The following is a 21155-nucleotide window of genomic DNA, read 5'->3' as shown; positions in this document are numbered from 1 at the left end:
GTAGCTTTTATTCAGAGAACGTTCTGAGGTCAGGATAACAAAACAGTCATTATATAGTTCTTGCTTTCTTACGCACATGCATTTACACACACTGTTGGTGACCTGTCTCCCCCACAACCTTCTCACCCTCTTTATCACTCTCCCGAACTCGCCTGTTCCTTTCCCTCAAGATAAGAAATGCTTTGAAGCTTCCACTCCCAGAACCATCTGTCTCCTGGTGTCCCTCGTAATTGCATATACACATTCCTTTCCCTATCACATGGTTCCTGAACTTTCCAGAACTAATCGAACTTATCTATCCCTACATTGATCATTACATTGATTATTCATTAACCATTCTGTATGACTAATAATTCATCATGGTCTATTGATTCATTTACCTTTAAAAGATAATTCTCTTATCAGATACAAAAAGGGGACAATAAATAAATTACCCTGCCAACTAACCTTATACTCATTAAAAACCCACCATCCCATTCCACTATTTTGATCCTACACCAGGTTGACGCCCTAGGAGGACGGGACACTACCATTTAACACACCCTGTAACTCTTCTGCAGTAAAATCTCAAACCCAAGTGCTTCTCTGCAGCTGCCACAACTATTTTCTCTGATTTGCAGTACAGTTCATAACCTTGCCAACGAACGCTAAAAAGGCCAACCTTCCTGAAGCATATTTCATTCGGGCAAAAGTCTACTACTCACCGGGAGCCTCTTAGGATCCCTCACCCTTGACCCATCTTCACTGTCTCAGCAAACACCTTCTGTACAACTCTGAGCCTGGCAACCTCCACCTGCTTCTCTTGCACTTCTGATCCCCAGCATGGGCACCCATACAGTTAACACACACTGCTTCTTTCACCAATACTTCACAATCCTTTGTCCCATGCCCTCCTGCACACTTCTCACATCTAGGAATCTCCCTCCTACACACTGCTGAAACAACCATAAGTTTGGCACCTAAAACATCGTAGTGGATTCGGCACAAAAGCTCTTACAGGATAACTGACATATCCTAACATTACTTTGTCAGGTAACAACTCAGCATCAAAACTTAAAAGAACAGACAGTGACTCTTCTGTTTCCCCACACTCGCCACCGGGTCTGCGGCAGGCATCACAGACACCGGGAACCTTCAACATTAGTTGATCCAGCTCCACCCTCACAGTAATCACTCACTCCTTTCAATGGCACACTGTTCCTGAGAGCAAAGCGAGAACAGGTCTCATTCCCATTTGCGTGGCACCTGCTCCCTCTGGATGGAAGAAACACAATCATCACAAGTCCATTTCAGGTTACCTTCACCAATTCAACCGCACCCAACCTGAAACCACATATGGTCCAGCCAAAACTGAGTGGTGCACTTTCTCCAAAAATCACTCCTACCGAACCAGATTCATCTTTACCCATGACCCTCGTTGCGAAGCTCGCGCTCTGAGATCTTCACACCTGCCAACACAGGTAATTCATTCTCACACTCTTCCAATTCACCCCCAGAGCGACTGGAGTACAACTCATTCTGTTCGTACTTGACGCCAATCTTCCTCGACGCACCATCTCCCTTATGGTTGCTAGCTTCATCAGATTCACACTCGTAATCTACTTCCTTCCTTCCACCTCATCGACCCCAAGCCTGGGAAAAATACATTTCATAACACTATCAGTGTCGGATGCCTTGTTCCTATCGCCATCTTCGAGAGCATGCTCTCCCGCTCAGTGTCCTCCGCCGTTGTTTTATGAACTTGCTGACTTCTCGTTAATCAATAGGCTATGTCAAAATATACAAAAGTGATATTGGGGTGTCTTTGAATCCGGAGACACAGAGACCCCAAAAAATCAAGGCAACATTATAGAAACGAGGACAGTGAAAAATGTTAGTTTAGCGCCTTTGAATCTACAGTGTAAGGAGTACTGCCAGAATGGCTCTTTGTTTTAGTTTACATATGTCACATCTTGGCGAAATGTAGACGTGCTCTAGGGCTACAAAGCGCAGGGAGGAAGTCTCCGACCACATTTTCCAATCAAGAATACAGTACCAGTCAAAAGTTCTTGACCAAGAAGCAGAGAGATGGAGTGTTGCATCAGATGACCTGGCCTCCACAATCAGCCGACCTCAACCCAATTGAGATGGTTTGGGATGAGTTGGACCGCTGAGTGAAGGAAAAGCAGCCAACAAGTGCTCAGCATATGTGGTACCTCCTTCAAAACAGTTGGAAAAGCATTCCTCATGAAGCTGGTTTAGAGAATGCGCAAAGCTGTCATCAAGGCAAAGGGTGGCTACTTTGAAGAATCTAAAATATGAAATATATTTTGATTTGTTTTGATATTGCCACTATTATTCTAGAATGTAGAAAATAGTAAAAATAAAGAAAAACCCATGAATGAGTAGGTGTATCCAAACTTTTGACTGGTACTGTAAATTGGCTTTAAGTTTGACCAATATAAAGCAGACCCGCAGATGCATTTGAGCATGTATATGACATTTGTGGTGCTACAGTTAATGAAGCTTTGAATTTTGTATGCTTTACATGTTGTTGGTTGGTAAAAAACTTTCGTGTTGGTCGTATTGTCACAACATACACAGTGGCCACACTTGTAATTACCATTGGGCAGGCCTGGGAGCCAAGTGTCACCCATCTTTGGTAGCTGGATGCTGTGCGTAACGGAATTGGCTAGATTGCGCACACAGCAAAAACAAATGCAGGGCAATGTTGTGAAAGTATCTTTTCCAGAGTGCGACTGTGGAAATATGAGTTTTTCTGGACATCATAAATGAAGGTCTCCTCCCAGTGTCCCATAAATCAATGCATATTAGTACAGAATAACTTATTTAAATGTAATTGGCAAATACATAAGAAAGTGTCAACTTTTAATGTAAAAGGGTCTATCCTATCAGAAGGGGATAAAGAGAGTCCTTTACTCAGGACTGACATTTGGGCATCAGTGAGAGACCCTGGTGATATGTTGATCACGGAATATTCTTGTTGCGGTTCTGACTGAACTTCCTCAGGTGGCCTGGAGGTGGATTGATGAGCCTGCTATTCGAAATAAAAACACAGACTATGCTATTGCGTGCCACTGCATTGAAGCCAACCAACCATGACTCGCCTTCCTCCCTGCGCTTTGTAGCCATAGAACACAGCCAAATTACACCAAGAGGTGGTGACATTGTACGTTAACTAAAACAAAGAGAGCCATTCTGGCAGTACTGCTTAAACACTGTGGATTCAAAGGGGCTAAACAATTATTTTTCACTGTCCTCGTTTCTATAATGTCTCCGGATTCACAGACACCAAAATATAATCTGTATATTTTGACATGTCCTATTGATTAACGAGACATACTATTCATCTTATTATTTTGTGCTATAATTTGCCATTTACTTTGAAACATTATATATATATATATATATATATATATATATTTACATTGTGTCTCACTGGGCTATAAATAAGAGCTAAGTGCAATGGTCAGGTCACTCTGAGGAAGACCTCAGCTTGACGTCGAAACGTCAGTCACATGTTCGCGTCCTGTACAATGGATGAAAGTAAGCATAAAGAAATCAAATCTCTGCCTTTGCTACTTACTGCTGCTACTTACTATTTGATTGGAGTTGTTTTTTGTAACTGTAGGATGAGAAAGTGCATGCACTGCAGCCTCAATTAGCCTAGCTAGCTAACGTTAGCTAGCGCCTCTCTCTACACTTGGATGGGATCTGGATCCGACCAAGTCTCTACGGAATGTGTCTAGTTGTCCTCGATTCCATTTGGAACGGGTCTCTATATTTAAAAATGTAATATATGCACATCGGGTCTGGGTGGGAAATCCCCAGGTACATATCAGAACAGGTCCAATTTTTTGGAACCGTAAGTACCTCTAGTTAAAATACTATCAGCTTTTATGACGTTGATAACGAAACAACCTATCCGCGCATTAATTCTCTGAAGTTGATGAAATAAATAAATTACATTTCTCCACTCCTGTTCCGGAGCACACATTTACATGGTGTATTATTTTACTGGAAGAAATGCTTCATTCATATTAGACTATGTAGGAGGTTATAGGCCTACAGTAATTTCAGTTAGGCTACTATTCCCTTATTTGACGTGCCATATTTGACGCACCAGTGTTTGTATAGACCGGTTGGTTGTTTAGCAACAAATCGACGCATTCGCAACTATGGGGCAAAACAGACGGGGTTGGCTTAGATTGTTGACAACATGTAAACTATATTTCGTCTCCTATGTTTTATTGAAGATATAGATACATTTGCTCAATGAGCTCTTGTTGTCTCTCAAATACATTGTTACAGTTGTTGGTCAGCTAGCTAGCTATTTTTGCCATATTAGCATAGACATGACATCATCCTAACTGACCTAAAACAGGGCATTTTTACAAGGATTAAATGTCAGGAATTGTGAAAAACTGAGTTTAAATGTAGTTGGCTAAGGTGTATGTAAACTTCCGACTTCAACTGTAGATACTTTTGTACCTGTTTCCTCCAGCATCTTCACAAGGTCCTTTGCTGTTGTTCTGGGATTGATCTGCACTTTTCACACCAAAGTACGTTCATCTCTAGGAGACAGAACACGTCTCCTACCTGAGCGGTATGACGGCTGCCTGGTCCCATGGTGTTTATACTTGCGTACTATTGTTTGTACAGATGAAGTGGTTGAAAAATGAGTTAACGACTCCAACCTAAGTGTATGTAAACTTCCGACTTTAACTGTATATCCACAGAAAAATTAGTCCTATATCAACATAACCTGAAAGGCTGTTCAACAAGGAAGAAGCCACTGCTCCAAAACCGCCATAAAAAAGCCACACTACGGTTTGCAAACTGCACATGGGGACAAAGATCGTACTTTTTGGAGAAATGTCCTCTGGTCTGATGAAACAAAAATATAACTGTTTGGCCATAATGACCATCGTTATGTTTGGAGGAAAAAGGGGGATGCTTGCAAGGTGAAGAACACCATCCCAACCGTGAAGCACGGCGGTGGCAGCATCATGTTGTGGGGGTGCTTTGCTGCAGGAGGGACTAGTGCACTTCACAAAAGAGATGGCATCATGAGTCAGGAAAATGATGTGGATATATTGAAGCAACATCTCAAGACATCAGTCAGGAAGTTAAAGCTTGGTCACAAATGGGTCTTCCAAATGGACAATGGCCCCAAGCATACTTCCAAAGTTGTGGCAAAATGGCTTTAAGGACAACAAAGTCAAGGTATTGGAGTGGCCATCACAAAGCCCTGACCTCAATCCCATAGAAAATCTGTGGGCAGAACTGAAAAGTTGTGTGTGTGTGAGCAAGGAGGCCTACAAACCTGACTCAGTTACACCAGCTCTGTCAGGAGGAATGGGCCAAAATTCACCCAACTTATTGTGGAAAGCTTGTGGAAGGCTACCCAAAATGTTTGACCCAAGTTAAACAATTTAAAAGGCAATGCTACCAAATACTAATTGAGTATGTAAACTTCTGACCCACTGGGAATGTGATGAAAGAAATAAAAGCTGAAATAAATCACTCTAAATCAAATCAAATTTATTTATATAGCCCTTCGTACATCAGCTGAAATCTCAAAGTGCTGTACAGAAACCCAGCCTAAAACCCCAAACAGCAAGCAATGCATGTGAAAGAAGCACGGTGGCTGGGAAAAACTCCCTAGGAAAAACTCCTGAGAAAGGCCAAAAACCTAGGAAGAAACCTAGAGAGGAACCAGGCTATGAGGGGTGGCCAGTCCTCTTCTGGCTGTGCCGGGTGGATATTATAACAGAACATGGTCAAGATGTTAAAATGTTCGTAAATGACCAGCATGGTCAAATAATAATAATCATAGTAATTGTCGAGGGTGCAACAAACACGTCCGGTGAACAGGTCAGGGTTCCGTAGCCGCAGGCAGAACAGTTGAAACTGGAGCAGCAGCATGGCCAGGTGGACTGGGGACAGCAAGGAGTCATCATGCCAGGTAGTCCTGAGGCATGGTCCTAGGGCTCAGGTCCTCCGAGAGAAAGAAAGAAAGAGAGAAAGAGAGAATTAGAGAGAGCATATTTACATTCACACAGGACACCGGATAAGACAAGAGAATACTCCAGATGTAACAGACTGACCCTAGCCCCCCGACACATAAACTACTGCAGCATAAATACTGGAGGCTGAGACAGGAGGGATCAGAAGACACTGTGGCCCCATCCGATGATACCCCCGGACAGGGCCAAACAGGCAGGATATAACCCCACCCACTTTGCCAAAGCACAGCCCCCACACCACTAGAGGGATATCTACAACCACCAACTTACCGTCCGAAGACAAGGCCGAGTATAGCCCACAAAGATCTCCGCCACGGCACAACCCAAGGGGGGGGCGCCAACCCAGACAGGAAGACCACGTCAGTGGCTCAACCTACTCAAGTGACGCACCCCTCCCATGGACGGCATGGAAGAACACCAGTAAGTCAGTGACTCAGCCCCTGTAAAAGGGTTAGAGGCAGAGAATCCCAGTGGGAAGAGGGGAACCGACAAGGCAGAGACAGCAAGGGCGTTCGTTGCTCCAGCCTTTCCGTTCACCTTCACACTCCTGGGCCAGACTATACTTAATCATAGGACCTACTGAAGAGATAAGTCTTCAGTAAAGACTTAAAGGTTGAGACTGAGTCTGCGTCTCTCACATGGGTAGGCAGACCATTCCATAAAAATGGAGCTCTATAGGAGAAAGCCCTACCTCCAGCCGTTTGCTTAGAAATTCTAGGGACAATTAGGAGGCCTGCGTCTTGTGACCGTAGCGTACGTGTAGGTATGTACGGCAGGACCAAATCGGAAAGATAGGTAGGAGCAAGCCCATGTAATGCTTTGTAGGTTAGCAGTAAAACCTTGAAATCAGCCCTTGCCTTAACAGGAAGCCAGTGTAGGGATGCTAGCACTGGAGTAATATGATCAAATTTTGACATTTCACATTCTTAAAATAAAGTGGTGATCCTAACTGACCTAAGACAGGGAATTTTTACTAGTATTAAATGTCAGGAATTGTGAAAAACTGAGTTTAAATGTATTTGGCTAAGGTGTATGTAAACTTCCGACTTCAACTGTAGAAGTATCCGGGACACATACAAAGCCATTCCACTTCGGCCATTCCTACTCCCCACCTACAACCAGCAACTCAAGAGGGAGCCACCAACACAGAGAATAGTGAGGCGCTGGACAGAATCAATGCTGCAGGACTGTTTTCAGAATACTGATTGGAGTATGTTCAAAGATTCATCCACCCAGGACCAATGTTCCCTCAATAAAAATGTATCACTGAGCAAATTTCAGGTCTGCTGAGGGCAAATTTGAACGTTGTAAAAAGTCTGCAACTTCCGGCACGCATTTACTTTGAACAATGAGGCTGTACCGCTTTAAGTTAAAACTAACAGTGGTCAAGTAGGCTACTGTGGCTATTTGATTATCATGTAAGGCGTCAGAGTGACATACCATCTTTTTTTGTTGTTGTTGAAAATGCAACATAACTTAACCTGGAAATAGCTGTTCTATCGTTCAGCCTACAATAGCAGCCAATGACTGAGTGGTGTTCAATGTAGGCCTACATTCCATGAGACTTTTGGAAAAAAAAAAAAACATGCAGGGCTTGACATTAACCCGTTTCTCCACTTGTCATTCAAACAAGGAGGTGGCTGAAAATGTTGTGTTGTTTGCTGCAAGAAACCACTTTACAAAATAAAATGCATCATTATTCCCATACCATTATTACTGAGATTATGCTACCCTCTGCCTATTGACTACTTAGCTTATTCAAGCCTGTCTCAAAATACAACACTGCCCCTTTAAGAGAAAAAAAAATCTCTACCTGACTCGCTTTTCTAAGATGTCTAGAAATGCACGTTTTGTGCTCTTGTATGAAGCAATCACTACCCCATTTCTGACTACAGATGATCTAACACTGGGCTAATAACTCACTAACTAGCAAAGGATATGAACAAAATGACAAATGTGCACACGTTGCTACATGATCTCAAAACAAGTGCATCTACTCACTACCGCTCATGCTGTAAAAACAGTCCAGTTCAAAGTGAATGGCACAGATCCATATATGACAATGGTCTATTTGCATATAGGCCTACTGCAGCTCTGATTGGTTCTGTCGCACCGGTCTGTGTAGAGTACAGGCCTAAGTCGTGCCGGTCAATGCAATAGAACCCTACTCTGATGCGTTCTGAGAACAACAAAATCTATTGCATAGTTAGTATGCAAAACTAAGTCTTGCATAGTTTTGTTTCGGTATGTTGCATTGAAAGTAGCTAATATTGCGTTGATTCGATCACAAGTCCCACAGTAAAGGAAAGCATTGATAGTGTTAACTAACGGGGAGAACTCTAGAAAGTTGAGGGAAGTTCAATCACGTGCTTCTTTGCGTGCGCTGATATTTCTTCTATGGATTTCACATGACTGGGCAGGGGCGCAGCCAGGGGTGGGCCTGGGAGGGCATAGGCCCAGCCACTGGGGAGCCAGGCCCAGCCAATGAGAATTAATTTTTTTCCCACAAAAGAGCTTTATTAAAATACAGAAATACTCATCAGTTTCATCAGCTGTCCGGGTGGCTGGTCTCAGACGAACCCGCAGGTGAAGAAGCCAGATGTGGAGGTCCTGGGCTGTCGATGGTCTATTTGTGGTCTGCGTTGGTGATGCCAGTTGGACGTACTGCCGAATTCTCTAAAACAATGTTGGAGGCGTCTTATGGTAGAGACATTAACATGAAATTATCTGGCAACAACTCTGGTGGACATTACAGCAGTCAGTGCCAATTGCATGCTCCCTCAAAATTTGAGACATCTGTGGCATTGTGTTGTGACAAAACTGCACATTTTAGAGTGGCTTTTTATTGTCCCAGCACAAGGTGCACCTGTGTAATGTTCATGCTGTTTAATCAGCTTCTTGATATGCCACATCTGTCAGGTGGATGGATTATCTTGGCAAAGGAGAAATGCTCACTAATAGGGATGTAAACAAATTTGTGCACAAAATTTGAGAGAAATAAGGTTTTTGTGCGTATGGAAAATGTATATGTGAACTTTTATTTCAGCTCATGAAACATGGGACCAACACATTACATGTTGCGTTCATATTTTTGTTCATTGTACATTGTCAGTCATAGGCTTCACTAGGAAATGTGTTGATGTTGTACCCACAATAACAATCTGGACATACCCCAACCAAAAACCCTGGATGAACAGAGATATCCGTACCATGCTGAGAGCTCATACTGCAGCATTCAATGTCAGCAGAACAAACTGATGACTCGGTGATGCATGACAGGTACAAGGCAAGCAGGTACACGAACTCTGCAAATCCATTAGGGACGCAAAAAGACAATACAGACACAAACTTGAATTGACAGTCGACAACTCAAGACTTGCGATGCGTGTGGCAAGGACTACAGACTATCACGGACTACAAAGGCAAATCCAGCTGTGTGGCCCACCAAAGTATCCCTCCCAGATGATCTTAACATATTCTATGCTTGCTTCGAAGCAGACAATATCGAACCATCCAGGAAGACTCTCGCTGCTACGGACGACCAGGTGCTTTCGTTCTCCGAGGCTGACATGAGGGAAAACTCTTAAAAAGAGTGAATACTCACACAGCTGCCAGCCCAGATGGCATCCCTGGCCGTGTCCTCAGTGTATGCTGACCAGCTGGTGGGCTTCTTCTTGGATTCTTCAACCTGTCACTGTCCCAGGCCATAGTCCCCCCTGCTTCAAGGAGACCACCATCGTCCCAGTGTCCAAGAAAAACAAGGTGATGTGTCCAAATGACTATCGCCCCATCGTACTCACCCCAGTCATCATGAGGTGCCAAGAGAGGCTGGTCATGGCCCACATTAAGGTCAGCATGCCAGGCACACTGGATTTGCTTACCGCTAACAGAATCTTACTGCACAATTGTAACATTTGCCCCCCAATCACTCCTTTCCCAAAACACTAGAAATTGTGCCTTCCTGTATTATCTATTCTAGTGAGCCACTTACCTTATGTTTGTATTCTTATCGTTTTTATTTCTTATCGTTGTTGCATTGTCGAGAAGGAACACCCAAGTAAGCATTTTTTTGGATGGTGTATACCATGTGTATCCCGTACATATGACTAGTAAAACTTTAAACTGAAACCTGCTCCCTCCTCTCCTCGAAACATTCACACCTATATTAACTCACACTCCAAATCTCAGAAGAGCAGTCAAACCCAACCCTTGACAGTTTAAAACCCCAGGTCGATGCAAGCATTACGAGTTTTTTGTCACCGTCAAGAAGGTCAGTCACCGTCTTCACTTTCTGCTCCGTCTCTCCATCCATCTCACAGCAGAGTCCCTGCATTGTAACACATGTTCTATGGGGATCACCAGTCTGTCGTCTGTTTGGTACAACTACAACATGTAGCACCTCACTGCTAGAGCGGACAAGCAGGTACTGACCCTGTGGTTTCATCCAAGTAGAAAGCTACAATAAAAATAGGTAATTCCTAGGTTTTTACTGTGTAATTACCATTTCATCAAATAGTTTCTCTTAATACCTAGTATTTTCTGTAGCGGTAAAATATAGTGCTGACTACCCAAACAAAAACTACCTGTACTTACAATTCTTTCTTCTTCCAGTGTTCAACATCGGTAACATCATGAGCATCAAGCACAAGGGCTGCCTGGCCACACATTTCTGCAACACCACATCCACTTCTAGCATCCTGGGAGTCGGCTACGTCGTCTCACAGACCTGCTGCAGCACCAATCTGTGCAATGGGGTTGGCTCCGTACAACTACCTCTCACAGTCGCCCTTGGCGCAGCCCTGGTGGCCATCTGGAGCACCTTAGCCTAGACAAACCATTCACAATAAGGATACCTCCTCCATTAGGTTTCTATGTGTTGTTATAGTTCTTAAATACATAAAATGTACTAAAACAAGTAATATTCTGAAAAAGACAGCAAGGTTTATGCAGGCTAGTTTCACTAAGCTTTAGTTCTGTGTATTCCGGTTTCCAAGCTGGTCACGGGTGCACCTCAGCCACGCTCAAGGTACTAAACGATATCATAACCGCCATCGATAAAAGACAGTACTATGCAGCCGTCTTCATCGACCTGTCCAGGGCTTTCGACTCTGTCAATCACCGCATTCTTATCGGGAGACTCAACAGCCTTGGTTTCTCAAATGACTGCCAACTACTTCTCAGACAGAGTTCTGTGTGTCAAATCGGAGGGCCTGTTGTCCGGACCTCTGGCAGTCTCTATGGGGGCACCACGGTTCAATTCTCGGGCCGACTCTTTTCTCTGTATATATCAACGATGTCGCTCTTGCTGCGGGTGATTCCCTGATCCACCTCTACGCAGACGACACCATTTTGTATACATCTGGCCCTTCTCTGGACACTGTTAACAAACCTCCAGATGAGCTTCAATGCCATACAACACTCCTTCCGTGGCCTCCAACTGCTCTTAAACGCTAGTAAAAGCAAATGCATGTTTTTAAACCGTTCGCTGCCCGCACCCGCCCGCCCGCCCCCCCGACTAGCATCACTACTCTGGACGGTTCTAACTTAGAATATGTGGACAACTACAAATACCTAGGTGTCTGGCTAGACTGTAAACTCTCCTTCCAGACTCATATTAAACATCTCCAATCCAAAATTAAATCTAAATCTAAAACTGACTATCCTACCGATCCTCGTCTTCGACGATGTCATTTTCAAAATAGCTTCCAATACTCTACTCAGCAAACTGGATGCAGTCTATCACAGTGCCATCCGTTTTGTTACCAAAGCCCCTTTTACCACCCACCACTGCGACCTGTATGTTCTAGTCGGCTGGCCCTCGCTACATATTCGTCGCCAGACCCACAGGCTCCAGGCCAACTATAAGTCGATGCTAGGTAAAGCTCCGCCTTATCTCAACTCACTGGTCATGATAACAACACCCACCCGTAGCACGTGCTCCAGCAGGTATATCTCACAGGTCATCCCCAAAGCCAACACCTCCCTTGGCCACATTTCCTTCCAGTTCTCTGCTGCCAATGACTTGAACGAATTGCAAAAAAAAGATATATTTTCTTTAAATAATAAATGGAAGAAAAATATTTTTAAATATATTAAAAAAAAAAAAAATTAAAAATCGCTGAGGCTGGAGACATATTACCCTCACTAACTTTAAACATCAGCTATCTGAGCAGTTAACCGATCGCTGCAGCTGTACATAGCCCATCCAATCTACCTACCTCATTCCCATATTGTTTTTATTTACTTTTCTGCTCTTTTGCACACCAGTATTTCTACTTGCACATCATCATCTGCTCATCTATCACTCCAGTGTTAATTTGCTAAATTGTAATTACTTCGCTACTATGGCCTATTTATTGCCTTACCACCTCACTCCATATAGACTTTCTTTTTTTCTATTGTGTTATTGACTGTACGCTTGTTTATTCCATGTGTAACTCTGTGTTTGTGTCACACTGCTTTGCTTTATCTTGGCCAGGTCGCAGTTGTAAATGAGAACATGTTCTCAACTAGCTTACCTGGTTAAATAAAGGTGAAATAAAATAAAATAAAAATAGTTCCAAGTAACAACTCAAACTGGTTTTACCTCTAGGCTAAACAACATCCTACTATAGCATCGTTATGAACCGTTCAATCAATGTCACTGTATTTACACTGGGAACACATTACAGTGACATAAGCATTTTTCAATGGCATACCGTCAACCAATCATATCTAGTAAGTTATCATTTTCCCTATTAGGTATGTTGCACTCTGTACTCAAAGATAACCTTATGATTATTTATTGTACATAAAATACATACATGTACTCATATCTACTATGTGTGTGAAATGATTGAAGAAATACTATAATAAAGATGTTAAGTTATACCCTTACCAAAAAATAGGCTTCTGGCAAACAGCTGTGGCAAACCTTTGACCAATTTGCGGCAAGCTCATATTTTCACATGCAAATTTGTTTTTGGCAAACAGTTTCGGTAAATTTGCAGCAACTTGTGAACTTCTTGCAAACAAGTCAGGGAAACGTGTGGCAAACATTCTACTGTTTGCTGCAAATTGGTTGCAAACTCAGTATGAATATTTAAAATTAGATCAGGTTTTTAGTTACTGTGTGTTAACATTGAAATATCTACATACACCAAATCATATATAAAACTTTAAATGAACTTCTCAGAGAAAAAACTAAACGTACTAAATATACCAAACAACCTGTAATCAATTTCTTAACAGAAAATAAATGAAATCCTCAGCATGGTAATGAAGAAAAGAGCAATGACTGGATATTATCAGGAATATTTTTTTTATTTCAAATTATTATGTACAGTGGCAAGAAAAAGTATGTGAACCCTTTGGAATTACCTGGATTTCTGCATAAATTGGTCATCAAATTTGATCTGATCTTCATCTAAGTCACAACAATAGACAAACGTAGTGTGCTTAAACTAATAACACACAAATTATTGTATTTCTCGTCTATATTGAATACATCATTTAAAAACATTCACAATGTAGATTGGAAAAAGTATGTATTTGAACCCCTAGGCTAATGACTTCTCCAAAAACGAATTGGAGTCAGGAGTCAGCCAACCTGGAGTCATATTAATGAGATGAGAGATGTTGGTTAGAGCTGCTTTGCCCTATAAACAACACTCACAAAAATTGAGTTTGCTATTCACAAGAAGCATTGCCTGATGTGAACCATGCCTCGAACAAAAAGAGATCTCAGAAGACCTAAGATTAAGAATTGTTGACTTGCATAAAGCTGGAAAGGGTTACAAAAGTATCTCTAAAAACCTTGTTCATCAGTCCACAGTAAGAGAAATTGTCTATAAATGGAGAAAGTTCAGCACTGTTGCTACTCTCCCTAGGAGTGACCATCCTGCAAAGATTACTGCAAGAGCACAGTGCAGAATACTCAATGAGAAGAATCCTGTGGCTCAGTTGGTAGAGCATGGTGCGTGCAACGCCAGGGTTGTGGGTTCGATTCGCACGGGGGGCCAGTACAAAAACAAACAAAAAAATGCATGAAATGAAAAAAAAAGAAATGTATGTATTCACTACTGTAAGTCGCTCTGGATAAGAGCGTCTGCTAAATGACTAAAAATGTAAAAAATGTCAGCCACAGACTTACAGAAATCTCTGGAACATGCTAACATCTCTGTTGACTAGTCTATGATACCTCAAACACTAAACAAGAATGGTGTTCATGGGAGGACACCACGGAAGAAGTCACTGCTGTCGGAAAAAAAACATTGCTGCACGTCTGAAGTTTGCAAATGTGCACCTGGATGTGCTACTGCCAAAATATTCTGTGGACAGATGAAACTACAGTTGAGTTGTTTGATAGGAACACAACGTGGAGATAAAGGCACAGCACACCAACATCAAAACCTCATCCCAACTGTAAAGTATGGTGGAGGGAGCATCATGGTTTGGGGCTGCTTTAGGGCCTGGACCGCTTGCTATCGTCGACAGAAAAATGAATTCCCAAGTTGGGTGATGCAACAGGACAACGACCCAAAACACAGAAGTAAATCAACAGCAGAATGGCTTCAACAGAAGAAAATACACCTTCTGGAGTGGCCCAGTCAGAATCCTGACCTCAACCCGATTGAGATGCTGTGGCATGACCTCAAGAGAGCAGTTCACACCAGACATCCCAAGTATATTGCTGAACTGAAACAGTTTTGTAAAGAGGAATGGTCCAAAATTCCTCCTGACAGTTGTGCAGGTCTGATCCGCAACTACAGAAAACATTTGGTTGAGGTTATTGCTGCCAAAGGAGGGTCAACCAGTTATTAAATCCAAGGGTTCACACTTTTTCCACCCTGCACTGAATGTTTACACGGTGGGTTCAATAAAGACATTGTTTGAGCTATTAGTTTAAATCAGACTGTCTATTGTGACTTAGATGAAGATCAGATCAAATTTTATGTCCAATTTCTACAGAAATCCAGGCATTTCCAATGGGTTCATACTTTTTCTTGCCACTGTAGCTACAACATTTGAGAGAAATGTGAATGCTATGGGGATGTTGACTTAGGATGTTTAATGTGGCAACTAAATAATTATTTGTATGAGCCAAGTGATAACTGAGCAATACATTTCAATCAATGGAAGTTTAAATAATTAACCAAATGTAAATAATTAAAACAAACTAAATCAAAACACAGTTCAGAACTATTGCGTTTTTGAATGAACTTTGGAGATGGTGGCCCTGTGGAAGTCCTTCTTTCAAAGCTTGTTGAATGCATGCACTAAAACAATTTCAAAATAAACAGTGAGTATACTGAAAACCAATTATTTTGGCATCTTAAAAAAAGGTAGAAATTGGGTTATGCCAAATATGGCAATTCATATTATATTCAAAATGAATTGTTATTCCCCCAAAAAATCTGGGTTAAAAATAACCTAATTTGGGTCATTTCGACAACCCAGCGCTGTGTCAATTTGGACAAACACTGCATTGGGTTAATTCAATCCGGTGGGGTTGGGTTGTGCTTCTAACCTAGCACCTTGGGTTGAGTGCTTGACCCAGCTGCTGGGTAAATTAGACTATATTGCTATGTTAAAACAACCCAGTGTGTTTGATTGCGACAAATCCAAATCTTATATATCCATGAATTCACCACAGGTGGAGTCCAATCAAGTTGTAGAAACATCAAGTATGATCAATGGAAACAGGATGGCCCGGAGCTCAATTTCGAGTCTCATAGCAAAGGGTCTGAAAACGTATGTAAATAAGGTATCTTTTTATGTTTAATACATTTGCAAAAATGTCTAAAAGCCTGTTTTCGCTTTGTCAGTATGGGGTATTGTGTGTAGATTGCTGAGGATGTTTTATTTTATTTTATTCATTTTCTAATAAGGCTGTAATGTAATAAACTGCAGAAAAAGTTAAGGGGTCTGAATACTTTCTAAAGGCACTGTACAATGTTGAATATTAAATCATTAATTTGTATTGTCTGCATTTCAGAATGTATATCACAACATGTCAGATAATTGTCCACAATCAACAAGAATATATACAGTTGAAGTCGGACGTTTACATACACTTTAGCCAAATACATTTAAACTCAGTTTTTCACAATATTTGACATTTAATCCTATTAAAAATTCCCTGTCTTAGGTCAGTTAGTCACCACTTTATTTTAAGAATGTGAAATGTCAGAATAATAGCAGAGAGTGATGTATTTCAGATTTTATTTCTTTCTTTACATTCCCAAATGGGTCAGAAGTTTGCATACACTCAATTAGTATTTGGTAGCATTGCCTTTAAATTGTTTAACTTGGGTCAAACGTTTTGGGTAGCCTTCCACAAGCTTCCAACAATGAGTTGGATGAATTTTGGCCCATTCCTCCTGACAGAGCTGGTGTAACTGAGTCAGGTTTGTAGGCCTCCTTGCTCACACACGCTTTTTCAGTTCTGCCCACAAATTTTCTATAGGATTGAGGTCAGGACTTTGTGATGGCCACTCTAATATCTTTAATTTATTTTCCTTAAGCCATTTTTCCACAACTTTGGAAGTATGCTTGGGGTCATTGTCTATTTGGAAGACCCATTTGCGACCAAGCTTTAACTTCCTGACTGATGCCTTGAGATGTTGCTTCAATATATCCACAAAATGTTCCAACCTCATGATGCCGCTTCAATATATCCACAAAATGTTCCAACCTCATGATGCCATCTCTTTTGTGAAGTGCACCAGTCCCTCCTGCAGCAAAGCACCCCCACAACATGATGCTGCCACCCCCGTGCTTCACGGTTGGGATGGTGTTCTTCGGCTTACAAGCCTCCCCCTTTTTCCTCCAAACATAACAATGGTCATTATGGCCAAACAGTTATATTTTTGTTTCATCAGACCAGAGGACATTTCTCCAAAAAGTACGATCTTTGTCCCCATGTGCAGTTGCAAACCGTAGTCTGGCTTTTTTATGGCGGTTTTGGAGCCGTGGCTTCTTCCTTGCTGAGCGGCCTTTCAGGTTATGTCGATATTGGACTAATTTTACTGTGGGTATAGATACTTTTGTACCCATTTCCTACAGCATCTTTACAAGGTCCTTTGCTGTTCTGGGATTGATTTGCCCTTTTTGCACCAAAGTACCTTCATCTCTAGGATACAGAACGTGTCTCCTTCCTGAGCGGTATGACGGCTGCATGGTCCCATGGTGTTTATACTTGCGTACTATTGTTTGTACAGATGAACGTGGTACCTTCAGGCGTTTGGAAATTGCTCCCAAGGATGAACCAGACTTGTGGAGGTTTACAATTTTTTTTCTGAGGTCTTGGCTGATTTCTTTTGATTTTCCCATGATGTCAAGCAAAGAGGCACTGAGTTTGAAGGTAGGCCTTGAAATACATCCACAGGTACACCTCCAATTGACTCAAATTATGTAAATTAGCCTATCAGAAGCTTCTAAAGCCATGACATAATTTTCCAAGCTGTTTAAAGGCCCAGTCAACTAAGTGTATGTAAACTTCTGACCCACTGGAATTGTGATACAGTGATAAGCGAAATAATCTGTCTGTAAACAATTGTTGGAAAAATGACTTGTCATGCACAAAGTAGATGTCTTAACTGACTTGCCAAAACTAAAGTTTGTTAACAAGAAATGTGTGAAGTGGTTGAAAAACAAGTTAATGTCTCCAACCTAAGTGTATGTGAACTTCCGACTTCAACTGTACGTCTCGGAGGTGTAAACATACCAATCAACTGAGAATGTTAATCATGTTTTTCTCTTCATTTATTAGTAATTTAAAAGTTTATATAATGTTGAACAGTATGGAGTTACTATTCAAAAAGGAGGGACTGTTGGATGCTAGCTTGAAATATACTTATTCATGTTACCATACTAGAACTCATTGATTACTGTGCATGTATAAGGAATGTATATGTTGGGGTCAATTGAGGGTGGATAACAACTAGCTGTATGGAAAGTTACTGAGTGAGACAAGTGGGAGTGCAGAAAGTTTACATTCTGTCAAAACATGGTATTGTTCAACCTCATGGCTCCTAAGGACGGAGGCAAAGGGCAACAGTCTGGTTTCAGTCACTGATAAGGTAGGACAGTCGTGGATTAGGGAGGAGCAAGGAATTCGGCCCGAGGTCAGGTCAGAGTGAGAAGGAACAGTCCCATCCCACACATACATTGTAAAATAATAGCGAAGACATCAAAACTATGGAACACACATATGGAATCATGTAGTAACCAAAAAAGTGTTACAGATATTTTTGATTCTTCAAAGTAGCCACCCTTTGCCTTGATGACAGCTTTGTACACTCTTGACATTCTCTCAACCAGCTTCACCTGGAATGCTTTTCCAACAGTCATGAAGGAGTTCCCACATATGTTGAGCACTTGTTGGCTGCTTTTCCTTAACTCTGTGGTGTAACTCATCCCAAAGCATCTCAATTGGGTTGAGGTCTGGTGATTGGTGAGGTCAGGTCATCTGATGCAGCCCTCCATCACTTTCGTTCTTGGTCAAATAGCCCTTACACAGCCTGGAGGTGTGTTGGGTCATTGTCCTGCTGAAAAACAAATGATAGTCCCACTAAGCGCAAAACCAAATGGGATGGCGTATCGCTGCAGAATTCTGCGGTAGCCATGCTGGTTAAGTGTGCTTTGAATTCTAAATAAATCACTGACATTGTCACCAGCAAAGCACCCCCACACCATCACACCTCCTCTTCCATGCTTCACGGTGGGAACCACACATGCGGAGATCCTCCATTCACTTACTTTGCTTCTCACAAAGACACAGCGGTTGAAATCGCAAATTTGGACAGATGAAAGGACAGATTTCCACCAGTCTAATGTCCATTGCTCGTGTTTCTTGGTCCAAGCAAGTCTCTTCTTATTGGTGTCCTTTAGTTGTGGTTTCTTTGCAGTATTTCGACCACGAAAGCCTGATTCACAATCTCCTCTGAGGCTGGTAACTCTAATGAACTTATCTTCTGCAGCAGATGTAACCCTGGGTCTATCTTTCTTGTGGCGGTCCTCATGAAAGCCAGTTTCATCATAGCGCTTAATGGTTTCAAAACTACACTAAAAGAAACTTTCAAAGTTCTTGAAATTTTCCAGATTGACAGACCATGTCTTAAAGTAATGATTCCCTGTCGTTTCTCTTTGCTTATTTGAGCTGTTTTTGCCATAATATGGGCTTGGTCTTTTGCCAAATAAGGCTATCTTAGTTTTGATGTCTTCACTATTATTCTACAATGTAGAAAATTGTAAAAATAAATAAAACCCTCGAATGAGTAGATGTGTCCCAACTTTTTACTTCAAAGTAGTCACCTGCTTCTTCCTGTCACTTCTCACGCTACATACAAGAGCACACGTTTCCACTATTTCAGTGGAAAAAAAGTTTTACTGTGGGGGATTCTATTCCTGGCCCCTGATACACCGTGGTCTGTAGGAATTCCCATGCTGGGAAAGTTGATATCAAACACATAATAGGACACATCCAATGCACCAAGCAATGCACTGTACCTTGTTCAAATGCCTGTCCACTAATGACTGTAAACACCTGTGAGCAGTCCCCAAGAGCCAACACAAATGGGAAGGGTCTGGACACCTCCGCCTGGCGCAGGTACTCAACCATGTTCATCCCAACCTGTTTGATAGAAATCGTTAGATTTTAGAATATGAGGACTTGTGCAAAACAGAGGTACACTAACAATGCCACTCAATTTATTTTGTATACTATATAGCCATTTACGAAAATAAATCCCTGTTTGATACCTACATATTCCATTAAATTTGGGGCGGAGGCTCATAGACACACATGGAAGTGTGACTTAACGTGACCACACCCCGATTAGGGTACAGCAGTAGGGTGCTCATTACTCCCATGTAATTAACCTAACTATGGTGGCATCTTCAGCAAACTCCTGACAATTTGTCATTTCAATAAACGTTGTCAGCAGCCTCATGTGTCGTTATTAACATACTTGGCTGTCACAACAACAAATGATTTACATGATACTAATTCTGCCACGCTAATGTGTTACCCGACCTGCCAACACTGACAGTAAAGCTGTCACATTATACTTAAGTCACTGTTTGTTTACCCCTAGCTTTTTTGATGGTTAGCTTATGTTATCTGGCTGGCTAGTGAGAGAAGTTAATCTCAATCTAATTCGCTAGTCTTAGATGCGTCACGTAACTACTTCCAGTCTTTGCCTGCCTTTGAACGGTCTAGGTAATTACCGTAATTTCCGGACTATTAAGCGCACCTGAATATAAGCCGCACCCACTGAATAAAAAAAAAAAAAAAGATTATTTTGAACATAAATAAGCCGCACATGTCTATAAGCCGCAGGTGCCTACCGGTACATTGAAACAAATGAACTTTACACAGGCTTTAACGAAACACGGCTTGTAACAAAAAATTTGCAGTACGCTTTAGTTGTCTTTTTGCACTGAGTCAATACCTCACGCTGCTGTTTCCAACGTCTTATCATCGACTCATTAAGACCAAGCTCCCATGCAGCAGCTCTATTTCCTTTTCCAACAGCCAGATCAATCGCCTTCAACTTGAAAGCTGCATCATATGCATTTCTCCATGTCTTTGCCATGATGAGGGTGACAAATTGACTACCGTAATCAGAATGATGGGAAGTTTGAGTGCGCTCGATTTAATCTAAACAGTAAACAAAAAAGTTGTTTGACCTTAACCCGTTTGGCAATTTCATTGGTCTAATGTAAGCTTCATGCCGCCAAAAAACTGAGCACGTCACAGAATGTGTTTTTTTGGAGAAAAAAAAATGAAAGCGGGAAAAATCCATATATTAGCCGCGTCATTGTTTAAGCCACGAGGTTCAAAGCCTGGGAAAAAAAGTTGCGGCTTATAGTCCGGAATTTACGGTAGAAAAGTTCATTTTTGCCTATATGTGACCGACCGGCTTAATTCGGTCTTATGTAGCAAAATTTGAAATGGTGTTTTAATGTCCTTTCAACTTCCCGGAGACCAGCTGGGGAGACAACCGTACCAAATTGGCTAATGTCATTATCTACACCTACTTGGTGGAAAATACAGGTTTGCATAAATATCCAAATACAGAAGAATATTATCGCTGTTATTTGGATACAGCTCACTAGTCCTTACTACAAGCTAACTAGCAA

General features: G+C 41.7%; 2 long non-coding RNA genes across 2 annotated transcripts; both read right to left on the bottom strand.

Moving 5' to 3' along the window:
• Positions 1-9117: 9117 nt before the first annotated feature.
• Positions 9118-10915, bottom strand: LOC115173329 (uncharacterized). Its single transcript, XR_003871584.1, has 3 exons — positions 10623-10915; positions 9634-10356; positions 9118-9334 (listed from the first exon to the last, which is right to left on the bottom strand). It is a non-coding gene; the product is annotated as an uncharacterized LOC115173329 (long non-coding RNA).
• Positions 10916-15061: 4146 nt separating this feature from the next.
• On the bottom strand, positions 15062-20286 carry LOC115173330 (uncharacterized). Its single transcript, XR_003871585.1, has 2 exons — positions 19521-20286; positions 15062-15286 (listed from the first exon to the last, which is right to left on the bottom strand). It is a non-coding gene; the product is annotated as an uncharacterized LOC115173330 (long non-coding RNA).
• Between the last annotated feature and the right edge of the window lie 869 nt (positions 20287-21155).

The sequence above is a fragment of the Salmo trutta genome, chromosome 34 (genome assembly GCF_901001165.1).
Source record: "Salmo trutta chromosome 34, fSalTru1.1, whole genome shotgun sequence".
In the NCBI taxonomy this organism is placed as follows: domain Eukaryota; kingdom Metazoa; phylum Chordata; class Actinopteri; order Salmoniformes; family Salmonidae; genus Salmo; species Salmo trutta.
Note: the sequence above shows the minus strand (reverse complement) of the source record. Positions and strands in the feature narration are given on the sequence as shown.